At 41.5% G+C, this 16,002-nt stretch overlaps 1 protein-coding gene across 4 annotated transcripts in view; it reads right to left on the bottom strand.

Annotated features, from left to right (window-relative positions):
• Positions 1-16,002, bottom strand: part of tbl1xr1a (tbl1x receptor 1a) — a 60,801-nt gene that overhangs the window by 25,077 nt on the left and 19,722 nt on the right. For 2 of the 4 annotated variants that reach the window (XM_031311980.2, XM_031311982.2), the window contains exon 2: positions 13,097-13,162. The exons of 1 other annotated variant lie outside the window; for it this stretch is intronic. The gene's annotated coding sequence lies outside the window, so the exon portion shown is untranslated. Of the gene's footprint in view, positions 1-9,490; positions 9,606-13,096; positions 13,163-16,002 lie in introns of all 4 variants that reach the window. One more of the 4 variants, XM_031311981.2, reaches the window with a different exon arrangement.

Below are 16,002 nucleotides of genomic sequence, written 5' to 3'. Positions count from 1 at the left end.
GCGCAAGTTAGAGCGAGAATGGCAAGGTGCCTTAAATGAGTGATGTCAGTGCCCGTGTGGTCGTGCAAGGAGAGCGAGCAGTAACGGAGAGTAGCACATGAGTGCCGCTGTGAGGGAAAGCGAAAGGAAAACAAGAGAGCAAAGATGATGTAAAGTGACTTAAAAGGGAACAACAAGCTAGAGCTTCTCAAGACACGGTGGCTTCATCTGTTGTCAAAACTGCCGGTAAAGTGAAAGGCGTACAACATATGTTGCAGCCATAGACTGTATAAAAAGATTGCAGAACAGTGTTTCCATTTCAGCTCAATGTGAGTCATTTACGGCCATGCTGCTTTCTCTCCTCTCCATTGATCTATTCCACAGACAGTTCAGGAAGCTTGCCGACAATGCCGAGGGCAGACGCTTCGCAGCACAGCGGTCTAGCAGCTGAGCAGAGAGCAGTGAGGGCGACTGGGCAGTCCGCTAACTCGTTGCTCTCTCAACCAATATAAGCAGCTCTTGTTTTAGGCTACAGAACGTGCACGCAGGCTGAAATTTAACCGTGCGGTTTTGTCAGGATTAAGCTATAAGCAGAAGGAAACTCCGCTAGCTGCGAGGCTAATGTGCAATGTGTCCATTTCAGCTGAGAACGGAGAAATGTCTTTGCCTTCCCTACAGTGTATTATATTAAACGTTACCTGTAGATATAATTCATAATAATCTGACACACAAAACAAATCCCCCATATAGCCTATTTAATGGACTGTCCAGCCTCTTCTGCAAAGCTGAAGTGACGAGCAACTTAAGTTTTTTCTTTAAGTTTTATCACACGACATCTGTTCTCCTGTAACTTTTGCCAGCAAAAAATAAAAAAAAAAATTTACATTTAAAAAACTGCGGTGATGGCAGTGATGATGTAATCAACGCCATCACGTCCTCGCCGGTATTGCGGTGGATGCGGGCATTGTCACAGTTCTAGGTGCTGCTGCCGACTGCAGCGGTCTTGCTTAATACTGGACCAATTCAAAAAAATCTTTGCTCCAAATAAAACAAAACATGGGAAAATACAGGTTACTCGATTTAATCGATGGAATAATTATAGAATACTTGCAAAAACAATTGATAGCTGCAGCCCTACGCCCCTTTTCTCTACATTTGTGGTAGTATGTGAATGGCCATTCTATTTTAACATGAATGTACCTACAGTATGTTAACAACTGAAGCGGTTGCCTTTATTGGACAACACTGAATCATTATTTTGTTCATGGTACATATGTGAAAGTACCTCTTTAAATGGCAGGTGCATGTCCTGAAACTGAAAAACGTCTGAGGAAACTCACAAACTGCCACCGCACACTGACATGTCTCACTGCACCATGTGTGTTCTTTTGTCCCACCCGGTCTGTGATAATAATATACAACGTGTAGGTTTCATTTCCTTTGAAGACTCTGCTGCATCAATATGTAAGAAGACCCAAGCTGTGATGGCTGCTGCTCCGATTCTACTTCTGCAAGTGGAAAAGGGGCTCATTCCTATTTAAAGGATCTGTCTGAGACCTGAGAGTGTGGGTCTGTTCTCAGAAAGTAAAGTAGCAGGAAAGAATTCAGGCAGCGGGGAATTGGATGATTTAAGACTAACCGATATTTTTCATAGTCTTTTGCTCTAAAACGCATCAAATAGCTCTGTCTCCCAGTTAAAATCACACATGAAATATTCTCATTTATACTATTACCACAACCAGCCATAAAATGTTCTAAACAGAAGCTAGAGATGGTTTACTCTCAGCCTGCAGAAATCCATGGTTATGGCTGTAATCATGATAAAAGAACTGCAAATGTGCAAGACATGGAACTACTATGAAAAAATAGATACCTGTGATGAAACCAACTGATTTACTCATTTAAGAAGGTGGCGTGGTTTTTGTTTTTTGAAGTCTGTTTACAGCTCTGAGGGAGTGCTATAGCATATACGAAAAAAAAAGTTGTATAAAGCTTATTGTGTCTCCAGAGGAAGCTGTGTCAAGTCCAGTGTTGCCTCTTATACATTCAGCAGCGGCGCACCGCCATTAGGGCTGGGCGATATGACCTAAAAATAAAATCCCTGATTTTTTCCAAAAAAATTCGATTTAAATCGATTTTTTTCTCCCCCTACTTAAAATCAATCTGCAGATGACAAAGAAATTGTTCAAAACAAGTTTTAACTTTATTTTGTTTTGACTCACACACACGCACACACATGGGGCATGTATACCATTATGATTATTCATGCCAATTTTGTGGAAATATAAATTGGTTTGAGTGTTTTCCCTTTTTATGGATGGGGGGGTGCTATATATTCAACAAACAAACGGATGCGTGAGATAAAGCTGTTTTCACACATACAGGTAATTCACTTCTCGTTCCTCTCTAAAAGTTCAAATCATTTTAACGTTATTGCGCAACCTTGCCCCTATTTCCACCTGTTGCTGAGTAACGTACATTAACATCCCATGGTCTCTTGAATGTAGCATACCTGTAGCAAGCGCCTTCGTAGTAACTAGCGGTAGAAACAAACGTCGAAGAGGAGCTCCGTGCTACAGAGCGGCGATTGCTAGTTGTTTAAGCCGCTACAGACCTCCGTCACAGCTCGGTCGTATCAGCGGCATTTAGTAGATGTGTTGAGCCGCAAAAGAGTTCCTCAACACCGCCTCTGGTGCCCCGCATGGTGGTCCTTTAGGTCAGCGGTAGCTGGTGGTTCAGTTATCCGAGAATAGGTGACTCTCAGCCGGGGACAGAGCACCGCGAGCTGCCGGTCATTTCGGCGGAGATTACGGATAAGTAAGTAATGAAACTACTAGTTAAGAAAAGAATTAATGTTAGTCCCTGTCGCTGCCATGTTGTTTGTGTATCTCTATGGCAAACGCGCGGGGCGAGGGCTGAGCCCGTTCGGAGCTATGGGAGCCCAGAGGGGAGCGTTGGCGGATGTTAAGGAGAAAATCGATTTTCATTTTAACAAATCGACGTTAACTACACATTCGAGTTAATCGATAAAATCGATTTTTCGCCCAGCCCTAACCGCCATAAAAAAATTGTTGCCCCAGCCGCTCCTTCAGCTGTTTACGAAGAGTCATGAAGTCGTGATTACACAACTCTGCAGAGCCGTCTGCTCTACTGAACTCAAGCGGCCGGCCATTCGCTCTCCAGAGTTTCACCAAGTCAAATTTAAGACCATTATATAAATAAATAAATAAATAAATAAATAAACAGCAGCGCGACAAGCCTCGACATTAAAAACCGCACTCACGCGGGTCCCGTGAAATATGACAGCTACAGTGTATTGGAAAAATAGCGTTATGGACACTGAATTAGACGAATTTACTGTTTATCAGACCCCAGATGAGACAGGAAGCTAACGTTAGCGGACGCTGAGGTCCCTCCGACTCCCTGCTGCAGGAGACGTTCTATTCCCCCGGCATGCTGTATTAACGTTACTGTTAAAAACTTTTCCAGGTTAGTGGGGAAGCATACTCAGTGTTTCCTTTAGGATTTTTTTTTAGCAGCGGGGACAGGTCTGTGGAGCTGTTCGTTTAATAGTCGACTCGGAAGAAAGCGAACGTTTTGACAATAAACTACATCAACACAACAGTATGTGGAGTTAAACTGGATGGGCCCAATAACCTCCTCCTTCTACTTGTTAAATTGCAATGTGAGCGGCAGCCAACGGCATTATGTCGGCAGGATAATTTAAAAGGAAACCGCGACTACATTTTTTGTACAGCCCTATTTCTGATACTGTGGTGGCAGAAATTTTGCCATGGTGGGCCGCCACTACAAAATCAACAGAGGAAACACAGCATACTGCTCAAAACCAACATGAAAAAATTTAGTAATGTTCCCTCAGCATTTTGGTTTGTTGCTAAAGTGTGTGTAAAAAGAGCAGTGACGTTAAATAACCTGTTTCAGGTAACGGTATCCTAGGGTAGTGTTCCCCAACCACCGGTCCGCGGTTTATTTTGAAAAATGACCAGATTCTCTCCCGTCTCTCTTCCTATTGACACATCACGTGAGATTTACCGCTCAATGAAGCCCACAAACTTGCTAAATTAAAAATTAGTAAACAAAACATCTTTGCAGAGCTTTTTTGCTCAGGGGAAAAGGCCTGCGGAGGTGGAGACCGAAGAGGAGCCTACAATTTCAAAAGAAAAAGAAATTGAACAGCCAATACCAGGAGTCCTACTTAAAATACGGATTTATCGCAACAGGTGATTCTCTCGACCCATTTCTGAACAAACCAGGTGAATCGAGCTTGTCCGTGTGAGAGGAAGATCAGCTGCTGGAGATTACAAATGACGATGGACTTCAAAGTATGTTTGAGAGAACAACTCTGCCGGTGTTTTGGATGAAAATCAAGGCTGAAAATCCTGACATCGCCACAAAAGCACTGAAAACCCTGCTTCCATTTGCAACATCCCATCTTTGTGAAGCGAGATTTTCTACAAAATCACGGAATAAACTGGGCATAAGGAACGCACTTGTGTCACTGTCTCCTGTTACCCCCAAATGGGACCGTTTGGTTGCACAGAAACAAGCGCAGGGCTCCCACTGATACGTTAAGTTTTTAAATTATATATATTATTAGATATTTGTTTTTGTGCTGGTCATATCATTTTATTTGTCGTGTTTATCCGCCACACCTTGAAGACCGGTCCGTGAAAATATGTTGGGGACTGCTGTCCTAGGTTACCGTCTATTTGCTGGATTTTTCGGAGGTAAAGGTAGCTAACATTAGCAAATAAGCCCACTGACAGTGACGTTATTGTTCATATTGTGTAAAATAAGCAACAACGGTGTCCTAGGGTACCGTCTATTTGCTGGATTTTTTTTGGAGGTAAAGGTAGCTAATGCTAGCAAATAAGCCCACTGACAGCGACGTTATTGTTCATATTTTTGCCCAATGTTTAGTATTGACAGTAGTAGCGGTCGTAGTGAGTGAAAATGTGATCTGAGATTAGGGCTGAACGATTAATTGCATTTGCAATAATATCGCGATATGTTAAAACGCGATTTCCTAAAGGCAAAGGCTGCGATTTGGTCACGTGACTCGCAAGAGCTAATCAGTCTGCACTCATGGATGTATTAAGAGAACGTCTGCACTCCGCAGAAAAAGCATAACTTAGCACACTAATGCTATGCCGTACCTTGAGCTGATTTCTGTCATTCAAACAACTCTGAGTTGTAGTTTAAAACTTTTACAGCCATTTTAATAAAATGAAGGGTTTTATTCGGGCTCGAGTCCATACATGCAGTTAATGGATACAGGCACGCAGAACTGAAGGCTCTGTTGGCTACGATTAGCTCTGATTAGCGGTTAGCTCCGTTATAAAGATATGAGTGGAGGAGCTGCCACTGAGAGGGGTAACAATCAGACTGATAAATGACGTTCGGGGAGCTTTCACAGCAGCGGGGCCGCGGTGTTTCAACAGTTTTATTAGTACAGTTAATCCCACGGCAAGAACACCAGCAACATGCTAACATAACGATAGCCTCTCTGAGCAAGTGCAACGTTCGGTGTCATGCACACGGCACGCAACTTCACGAGGGGGAGGGGCTGGAGGCAGCTCCTCTCTGCGCACTGTAAAAAAAAATACACTGATACACAAAGGAACTGCATGTTGTTTTCCCTTAATTCAAATACATTTTATTTATAGTATTAAATCATAACAAGAGTTATCTCAAGACACTTTACAGACCAAGCATTATGTGCAACAGTGGTGACGAAAAACTTCCTTTTAGGCAGAAACCTCGGACAGACCCAGGCTCTTGGTGGGCGGGCGTCTGCCGGTGCCGGTTGGGACACAGAGACACTGATACAGATATACAGGTAACATTACTGTTGACAACTTTTTACAGCCGTTCTCTCCCAGGGTTACTGGTCTCTTGGAGTGACAGATTGCATTGACAAGTCTAGCGCTGCCTCACATGGCCTATGTGAGGTCAGCGAGGCTAGCTGCCTGTCAATAACAGATGGTAGCATGTAGGCCTTGCCAGCAAGCCTCGCTTGATGAGCAGCTTAACCTGCTCCAGGCTTGGATTAGAAGACCTCGCCGAAGCCAGACGCCAAAAATCACATATAGAACCTCTTTAGTAGGGATAGACCTATTATCGGCCCTGGCTGATTATCGGCCCTGGCCGATTATCGGGACGTTTTAGGGAAGTTTGCAGATTATCTGTATCAGTGTTTTATTTGCCTGATAACCGATAAAGTTAATTAAAGTGCTTGTTTTGCCACCGACAGGCTCAGATTAATATTCTAAGTGTCTGACAACATTATGGGAAGGATCCCTTCAGAGATAGACCTTTAAAACCTCTTTGAGACTTTTCTGTTTAACCAGAAACAGCTCTGAAGTCGCTAGCACTAAACCCACCAGACTCCATTTAAAAAACCGACACACGCAGAGCTGTGGGGCGGACGGAGCGAAACAACGTAGACTTTGTTAAAGTAACAGTGAGTCACCGGTAAAGCGGTTGACAGCATATATAACGGCGAGGCGAAAGCAGTCGCGGTATGGGTTAACTATGCCCTATTGACCGACTGACTGGTTGTCGGGCAAGGCAACATTATTTCTATAGCGCAAAAAAGGTACCATTGGGTACCGGAACCAAATTCCAAGTACCGGTATTGGTACCGGACCGGGAAAAAAAGTGAACGGTACCCAACCCTACAGTCTACAGCACAACACAGATGCAAGTGGACATAAAAAGTAAAACCATTATGGTACCAGGGGTACACTAGTCAACATGAACGGAGAGATGTGTTTCTACGGACAAACACTCAAACCATTGACATAAAAAAAAGGCCCAAAAGAACTATATCACTACAATTAGAAACTACAAAACTAGAAACTAGAGCTATCAACATGTTTATTAAGTCAGGAGCATCGGCTATCATCATGCTGTAAATCATGACGCAATGACTAATAATTTAACATCGGTTAAAGGTAACTCTCGCCAAAATGCAACCTAGGGTCTTTTTATGAATATACCCGAGTCAAACTTTCATTTAAAAGCATAATTAGGACGGAAGTGCCACTTTTAAGATCTACCGTATTTTCGTTTTCGGTCAAATGGCCTTTTGAATGGGAGAGCTAGGGGCACTACTGTGATCACATCAAAATCGCTATTTTTAAAACGCTAAGAAGGCTCGACACAACATGAAACTTTGAAGTATCACCAGGGGCTCTACACATGAGAACATTGTTTGTGTACACTGAGTTTACTAAAAGAGAACTTTAGCAGTTGTTGTTTACGCTATCCGCCATCTTCTCAGTCAAATAGAGTCGATCTCCGAATGCAACGTAACGGGGAGGAGAGTAAAGATGGAAAGCTGCTAAAGCTTAGTTCCATATAAATGCACGGATAATTTGTTGTTTTGTCGTTAGTGAAAAACAATATTGACCTTGTAGTTGAAAAAGGAGCCTCATATAAGAATGACATTTCCTCCTATGGAGTCCGTTCATTCGCATTTGGAGATCGACTCTTTTTGACTGAGAAGATGGCGGATAGCGTAAACAACAACTGCTACAGTGAGTTGTTCAAAATCTTTCTTTTTAGTAAACTGTGTGTACACAAACAATGTTCTCAATGCTCGAGTTCATGTGTAGAGCCCCTGGTGATACTTGGGAGAAAAGTTTCATGTTGTGTCGAGCCTTCTTAGTGTTTTAAAAAATAGCTATTTTGATATAATAGTAGTGCCCCTAGCACTCCCATTCAAACAAGAACATTGTCACCTGACGCAGATTTCAATATTTTAGATTTCATTTGTTTGAGGTGGTTTTTGATTGATCTATACTGTAAGTGCAACATCTCATCACACCCAACAGATGCTAATGAATTGATTCCGTACAAAGTTTCTACAGGCTTTACACTTTAATGACGTCCCAGATCAACGCCTTGTTTTCAGTTGTTGAGAGTGGTTTTATTGCAGTAAGCTGTTAATCCACACTCTTACCTAAGAACCTGGCAAGCATCTATTTCCAGTAACAGACTGAGGAAACAGGGGTAGTGCGACAGACAAACAGGATGAGCCAATTTATTGACAGCTGGGGGTATTAGGTGACCACGGGTGATTGAGGCCGGATTCTTGGGTTAGAATAGATATTAAGATATGGCAAACCCCACTTCAGACCCTTGATAAAGTCTGCCTGGTAAAAAATATTTTTCAACCATAGTCTTCCCATGAAAGTGTTATTTTTTTCACAGCTGATTGAACTGGACGTATAACTGGCTCCTTCAGCTCCTTACCGTCGGTCACGCTTAGAACATGTAATGTTCAAAAGATGCTTACTTTGAAAGGAAGAAGAGGACAAAAAATCTGAGATAATAAAAAAACAAAACGTCCAACTACGTAAAGAATGAATAGTGAATTTGTTGTGCTCCCTGCATGATATATTACATGTATTAGTATTACATTGAGCTGGACTGATTTTAGTTTAAAAGGCCTGCTCACACCAGACGGTAGCACTGCAAAATTTAGCCACACATCATCACACACGTGGTACTAGAAGGTGATGTAGTGACTTCTCGCAGGGTTAGGGTTATGGTTAGTAAATCAATGTAGCTGGCGAGCTAACCGCTAATAGACACTACCAGACTGGAAAAATGCGAGCCCTAGACAGTCGCGATAACGTTCCATCTTTCCTGCGCTGTACCGTTCACTCCCTGCTGGCACTTTGTTGTCCGGATTGTACACAAATGTATTACTGAAGAGGGAAAAAAACTCTCCGATGTTGGTCACTAATGGGACAATAAGTTCACACAGTTTATTCAAGAAACAAAGTTGCACCATCAAATCCTGTTTCATAACTGTCTGCAAAACCATGCATCTGTCAGTTAGTCAGCAAAGCCAAATTTGACTATGAATTTATTAAAATTCCAAAATTCAAATATGAATGATACAATTCATACGGGAGCCCGGCCATCAGTGTTGTCACAATATTTTTTCCGTGGTAACAGGTAATAATTTTATTTCACGACGCTCCCAGATGTTTAATTCTGTATCTGTGCCAGAGATGTGGACAGATGAAAATAGAACAATGGCAAACCTAAACTCACGCTCCATCACCCAAGCCTGATCTGTATTTAACATTATCTCACTTTCACACATTCCTCTCGGATTTTTCTGCTCTTTTCCAAGAGGCAAAGAATTTTTAGCTTCCTTTAGTACTCACTGGAGAAGTGTCTGAAATATGCGTGGTGTATTTTGAGAACGGGGGCACACTCTGGAGGAGGTATAGGGTGACCAGATGAGAATGGGTGAAATTGGGGACAGAAGCATGCAGGGGTGGGGGTGGGCTTGGTTATGTGGCCACAGTGGACGTGGCCTCAGTACATTACATTCAGTGTCACAGTAAAAGTAAAACGTGAAAGTTTACAAACATGAAGTCAACTGTCTGTCATTGGGAAAAGGAAACCCGTCGTGTGTGCCGTGTGTATTGTAACAGTGCGTAAATCATTATCGTTGCACAATATTCACTTCATTGTATTCATTTCATCGGTGCGGGGCATGTCACATCTGTCAGCACGACACGCATGTCATCTCATTCCATCTCCTGTCCCTGCGACGGCAACTTCTGCCATCTTCATCTAAACTAGAAAATAAAAAGGGGAAAAGAGCACGCACGTGTGTTACTTTGTGGCTATAACTAATCAAAATTAGGATTTAGCAAAGAGACAGAACGACAAGAGGCGACTCTCCATTGGGTCGCCAATAGGGCTGGGGCGAAATGCTTTTGTCCCGATTCGCTATTCGCTATCATTTTAGACTGAAGGAAGAGCTTGCAGATGCGGAAAATATGCCATTCCTACTTAGGAAAAACTGCTAGTAGACAACGGCCATGACAGTCATTTCATCTAAACGTTTTTCCTTTCCTTTTTTAACCTGCTTGTAGCCATACTAGTTACACAAGTACTATGTGCTATGTGTATGCAATTGATGCAACAATACCATGTAAAATCAATCCTGCTTTATCCACAGCCAGGATTATATTGTGAAAGATCATTAAAAAAAACATATGAATAAGGTTTCAGAAACGAGTGCATTACTTAGCTTTTTTTTAATTTCCTCTTACTATGCCAATTATGCACACACATTATTTGCACCAAACCCCGAGAAATTTTCCTCGGGGTTTGGTGCAAATAATATGTTGGATTCATGTTAATGTATATTTTCAGACACATACATATGTCTGAAATATATATATATATATATATATGTATGTATGTATGTATATGTGTCTGAAAATATATGTAATGCTGCTATATATAGCCAATAAGGACGCAGCATGCTTCTACCAAGATCTATATAATGCTGGTGATTGGCTGTCTATTGTTACTTGTCATAGAGAGACGCAGGAAAAACTCTGCGTTACGCACACCAAAGGGGTTCACGTAGTAGGAGACAAATTGTGCCGTGATGTGTAATGCTGTAATTTATTTTTGTTAAAATGGATTTTTCTAAAATTGCTATCGACCGTTCAAGAACTGGTATCGAAGTCACGGTGTTGGTATCGGTATCGAAATTGTTTGAAGGACAGCCAGCCCTACCGCTTGCGGTTCTTCATTAATGACATCCAGGTAACTGATGCTTTATGCTTCTAACTGTACTTTGATGTTGATGATGAATCAACATGTTCATCATGTTGAATGAGGAATTCAGTCGAAAATGGCGGACGTGCTGTAAAAAAAAAAAACAAGTCGGCTCTTGTCATTATTTTACATCTTTGGTTATAAGAGGTTTTTGGCACAAACAGGACAGGATTCGAAATAACTGTAAAAGGTTTTTCTGGGACGACTGCTCACCCTAGGAAGAGGCGTAGCATACAAGCTAATGTCTAGGCAAACTGCTGCCCTGAATCAATACTGTGGGCTGAAACATTTTAAAATAGTCTTCTTTCTTCTCTTGTCCATACAACATGAATAAATAAAACACTTCCTGGCCTGAAGAGCAGAGCTGCAAAGATTAATCAATTGATCGATTAATTGTCAACTATCAAATTAATCGCCAATATTAGGTAATAATAATTACATCCAGCCCTACTTTAGAGGATGTTGCTGGATTGCATGCTCAGTATAGAGCTATTCCAAAACATAAAACACTCGCCCAATGTGAGATCAATATGCACAACCCTCGTTCCTTGTCCCTGAACTTCATCCATCTGTTAGATTAATATCACAGTAGAAAATTATTTCCAGCGCTATATGCAAAAATGTCTTGATTCTTGGTTTGTCGTGCTCACGGTTATGAAAATGAGAACCAATCACCAGTGCTTATAGGCTTTTTATGTAAATACTTTTTATATACAAAACTGGATGACTGAGAACTACAGTGCTAAGTTATAGCATTGTGAATGGAATTCAAGCAGAGCAGAGGGCTCTACAGTGAGGAGAACAGAGCCTTCCAATAACTGGCTGACCTGACTTTAACACAGCGAGTTGCCAAAATGGGTTAGGGAGCAGTAGCATAGCTCTCACAGCAAAGCATCATAGTTCAACCAGAGAACCAAATGACCAATGTTTATTGTGTCAGGCAGAGTCCTTGGCTATCCATACGTAAATAGACATGACAGCTTCCAGCATTGTTGTTGTGGGTGCGTGCCCTGCGTCACTGATGCATTAAAATCCGAAAAGACGCGGTAAACTCATTATTGGCGTGTCCAGGGAACACACCCCAGGGTCTTTCCTACCATTGTAACACTAGGCAGAGCGCCTAGGTGTTTGCTTCACAGCGCACTTGCCGATAAAAAAGGGGGAAAAAAACTATTCAGAGTTCTCTACCATGTCATTTATGGTTGCACTAGCTTCTCTGTCCACTCCTACGCATGTTTGACTATGGGTGGGGCTCAGCGCGCGCGCACACACACACACACACACACACACACACACACACACACACACACACTCCGCAGTGGAGACAGTGAACCAGGTGAAGTGAAGGTAACGTTTAATTAGTAAGTAAAATACGAAAAGAGGACAAATGCCCACCAGCTTTATCCGCAGTTGTTGCTATTGTTGTCGATGCTATTAGCTTAACAGCACGCTTGTTAATTAAAGGTGCTGTGGGTAGGATTGCGAAGATCCAAGACGTAGCCAAAAAAAATTGAACATCGACAACTTCTCAGTCTCTCCCCCTTTCCGCAAAGCCCAAAGAGCGGTGGATTTTTGCAAATTGCACTACAGACTGTAGGTGGTGCCAGAGGAGCTGGATTTTTTTTTTTAAATGACCTGCTTCATGTAGTTCTACTCGAACATAGGGTCAGTTTCAGCAAATGTGACAAAAAGTTAGTTTTATAAGTCTTACCTACTGCACCTTTAAGCTAAAAGTGAATTGTTACAAACAAGCTCAAACAAGAACTGTCTGTATGTAGTTTATCATGAATCTTAAAATTTGGCGCCGACTTGAGCGTACGTTCGGTGAGTCCGACTGCCCGCCCTCCGACCCAGCAAGTCAGGTCGGCCAAAATGAAGGCCACCGGCCCCTCCGACAGACGACGGCACGGAACACACCGAACAGACTCGAGTCACTGACCTCGCCAGACTGTCCGACTGGTGTGTCAGGGCCTTTACAACACCTTTAACCAATGGCGTATATTTTAGTTACAAAATAAAGAAAGGAAAAGGTAAACTACAGGAAAACAACATGTTGCGACCCACCCATATGCATTCTATTTGAATCTTGCAACATGACCTTATACCTGCTACATTCCTCTGACTGGAATACAAAGTATTTATTGTTTAGGTTTGTTAACGCTCTCTGCATGATATAGGCCGAGAGAAAACCAATCATTAGTAAGCCAGCGACTTCCCAGTAACTCAAAGAAGCCACTCACAAATAGCACATAATTGAAGCAATTAAAAATGCAAATGTAATCTAAGAGATAGATTTAGTGAACATCACCAAGGGTATACGTTTCGTAAAAGGGAGATGTTAATTCTCCTGAGAATAAACAACAAATTTTAGTAGCAGTCAGTCAGTCAGTCACCAGGTATTTCACATTTTCATGTCTAGGCACAGAAAACTAACTCTGCGTGTCCTATGATGTGAATAGGCAGATACAAACATTTTTCCATATAGATCACTCACCACAGTAGTAAGTCTGTACGCCCCACCAGTACGTTCAGTCAGGGCCTAGTACCATGGGCTCAGAACCTGCAGCAACAAAAAGGGTGGGAAACTCAGTTAGAGGCTTTTGAATTATATCAGATGAGACGACCAAAGTATTTTGGTAAGCGTATTGGAAATCAATGGAAGCTCACATGAAATAAAAAAAAAAAAACATCCATCATATACTCAAATTTTACCTAAACACTACCCAAGTATCACAGATAAGGCAAAAGGAAGGTTTATTTTATAGATGTAAACAGATTTTAAACTTGAATTATTTATCATTTGACAGAGCCTCACGTGAATGTAACATTGCATGCCTAAATGAGGTTTATAATAACCTGAAAATGTAATGGCTGTACAAAATATGCATAGTATTCCATTTCTTGACAGTTGTTGGTGCTAACGTCGTGTCAATAAATATAGCAATATTCAATTCAATTTCAATTCAATTTCATTCATAGTCATAACAGTAGTTATCTCCGGACACTTTACAGAGTAGGTCGAAGCCACACTCTTTAGATATTACAGCAAAGGGCAGGGAAGAAGAGGGCTGCTGTTGAGCAAACAGACGTAAAACAATACTAGTTATAAGCTCTTAAAAATATGCTTTGCAAATGAGGATGGAAATGCATGTTTGTCAGGCCTCAATGACACACAATGCTTCATGGTGAGACACAGTGAATAATAGTGTTTTTGTCAATAAACTATTTCAATCAATCAATCTAACACTGCATTACTCCGTAGGGCACCTTTAAAGTAAATGTCATGCACATGCCATTTACTTTACTACCTACATGTGTAAAAAAATGATCAAAATGTAAAATAATCCCCATGAAGCGGCAGCCAGCAGTACATGGGGACTGAATGGTCTAACCATGTGACTGACACTCATTCAGAAGTCTGAACAATGGATACTACACCACATTAGACAATGTGCTCTGCCTACATTTACAGCAGATGGCCAACATAAAAGAAACACATGTAATGTAAAGCAATGCATTACAAAAAAAAAAAAATTACAATCAACACCTTTGTGATGCCTGTAATGCTCCTTTTTGGTGATACTGTGATTCAGTTCTGTGGTAATAATTATTACGGCTGCAGACTTAGGTGGTGTCGTGGTGTTTTTCCATTGGCACTTTGGACCATGCTGCACTGATTGGCGTTTCGAATTACCAGTTTAAACATGGATTCAAATTTTGTTTCCCTCCTGCATCCCTGTTTGTACTTTCAGATAGCTGCTTTATTTTACTGTTTGATGTTTGCTTTCAGCTGTAGAGTCTTGTTAAGTTACTGCTGATGAAAACTCAGATTCCGCTGCTTGACAATAAAAGCTGTTAAATAATGTGTGGCTTTTATTGTGAAGAATTTCTAGAAAATGAGATGAGTTTATCCCCGTCTAGGGCTCGACCGATACTGGTTTTACAAGGCCGATACCGATTGTTAGTAGTTAATGAAACCGATCAATATTTGGAACCGATATGCATTTACAGTGAAAATGAAAATCTTTAAGTCAAAATTTGATTTTGGATTGTTACAAACTCCGACGCAAAACTCTGTTTAAATGCTTTAAGCAATTATTTACCGAAGCAGAGGGACAGACACAGAGCTGCACTGAGCTATACATGTCAGCACTAACACTATTTATTATTCTGTTAGTTTGAGTAAACATATATGAATTTTACTTATTGTTTCCCCCTAGTTTAATACTGATTTTATTGTTTTTAATGGCTGTGTCTGTTCTAATTCTTTTTTTTTTTTTCATTTTATACCGTGTTGTATTGCCTTGCCATATTTTTCTGTTTTTCCGTTGTGTCTTGTTTTATGCTAAGTTATGTGTTGTACTTTGTCTTGTTGTTTTCTGTCTCTGTGACGCGTTATGCTAAGTTTTGTTTTGCTTGTGTTGTTTTTTTTGTTTTCTTGTATTTTAAAAAGCCTTTTTTAACATCGAAGGCAGGGGACTACAGATGAAAAATAGCCTTTTGGCTCAATCTGGCTTTTTTAACCCATGGGAAATCATGTGTTTTATTAAATTGCGCTGTCCCCTTCCATAAATAAACTGAAAAACTGAAACTGTAGCCGAGCCAAAATAGCGCACTTTTTAATTCATTAACTTTATCAGTTATCAGGCAAATAAAATGCTGATGCAGATAATATGCAAACTGCCAAAAAAACGGCCCAATCTCTATCCCTGTCCACGTCAACGGTTCGCGCTCATTGACCCAAGACAAGCGCGTTACAGTTAAAGACACACCTTCAAGCAGGTAGCCCCGTTGTAATGAAGATGCAAAGCCCTGCCGTGCTGGGATGACGCGCCAAGCCAAACCGAGGCAAGCCAAGCCAACAAATGTGTATGGAAAAGGGCTTTAGAGCGTTGCTGGATTGCATAATACTAAAGAAGTGCACTGGAAATCATATTCAGCATTTTCAGGCTCCTTCTCTTGGCTCACTACTTCCTTCACTATTTCCCCTGGCCTCGACTCCTTCTATGCCTCTCTTTCTTTCTTTAGTCATCCTATCCTTTGATTCTTCTGTCTTTCCCTGCCTCCCGTCGCTGGACCTGCTGCCTCTCTGTACAGTGCTGGCGAGGCTGTGGCAGAGGCTGCAGAGCAAAGCCAGAGATAATGTTACCACAAAGAAAGCAAAGGTAGTTGGGTGCGGCCAGAGAAACACTTAAGTGTTGAGGGTTGCCGAGGGCTTGCTGGAGTACACGGCCCTGGCATGAGAGGAATGAGGATTTGTAAGCAGCTAGTTATCTCTTGATCAAACGTGAAATATGAAACACCTGTTCTTTTATCTCTGCCTTCATCAGTAACCATTTTAAAAGGGTAATTTCGGTATTTTCGGACCCTATTTTCCAATTAGAGTGCTGATCGGGCCGC

Source organism: Sander lucioperca, chromosome 11 (genome assembly GCF_008315115.2).
Source record: "Sander lucioperca isolate FBNREF2018 chromosome 11, SLUC_FBN_1.2, whole genome shotgun sequence".
Lineage (NCBI taxonomy): Eukaryota > Metazoa > Chordata > Actinopteri > Perciformes > Percidae > Sander > Sander lucioperca.
This window is presented reverse-complemented; position numbering and strand designations above follow the sequence as displayed.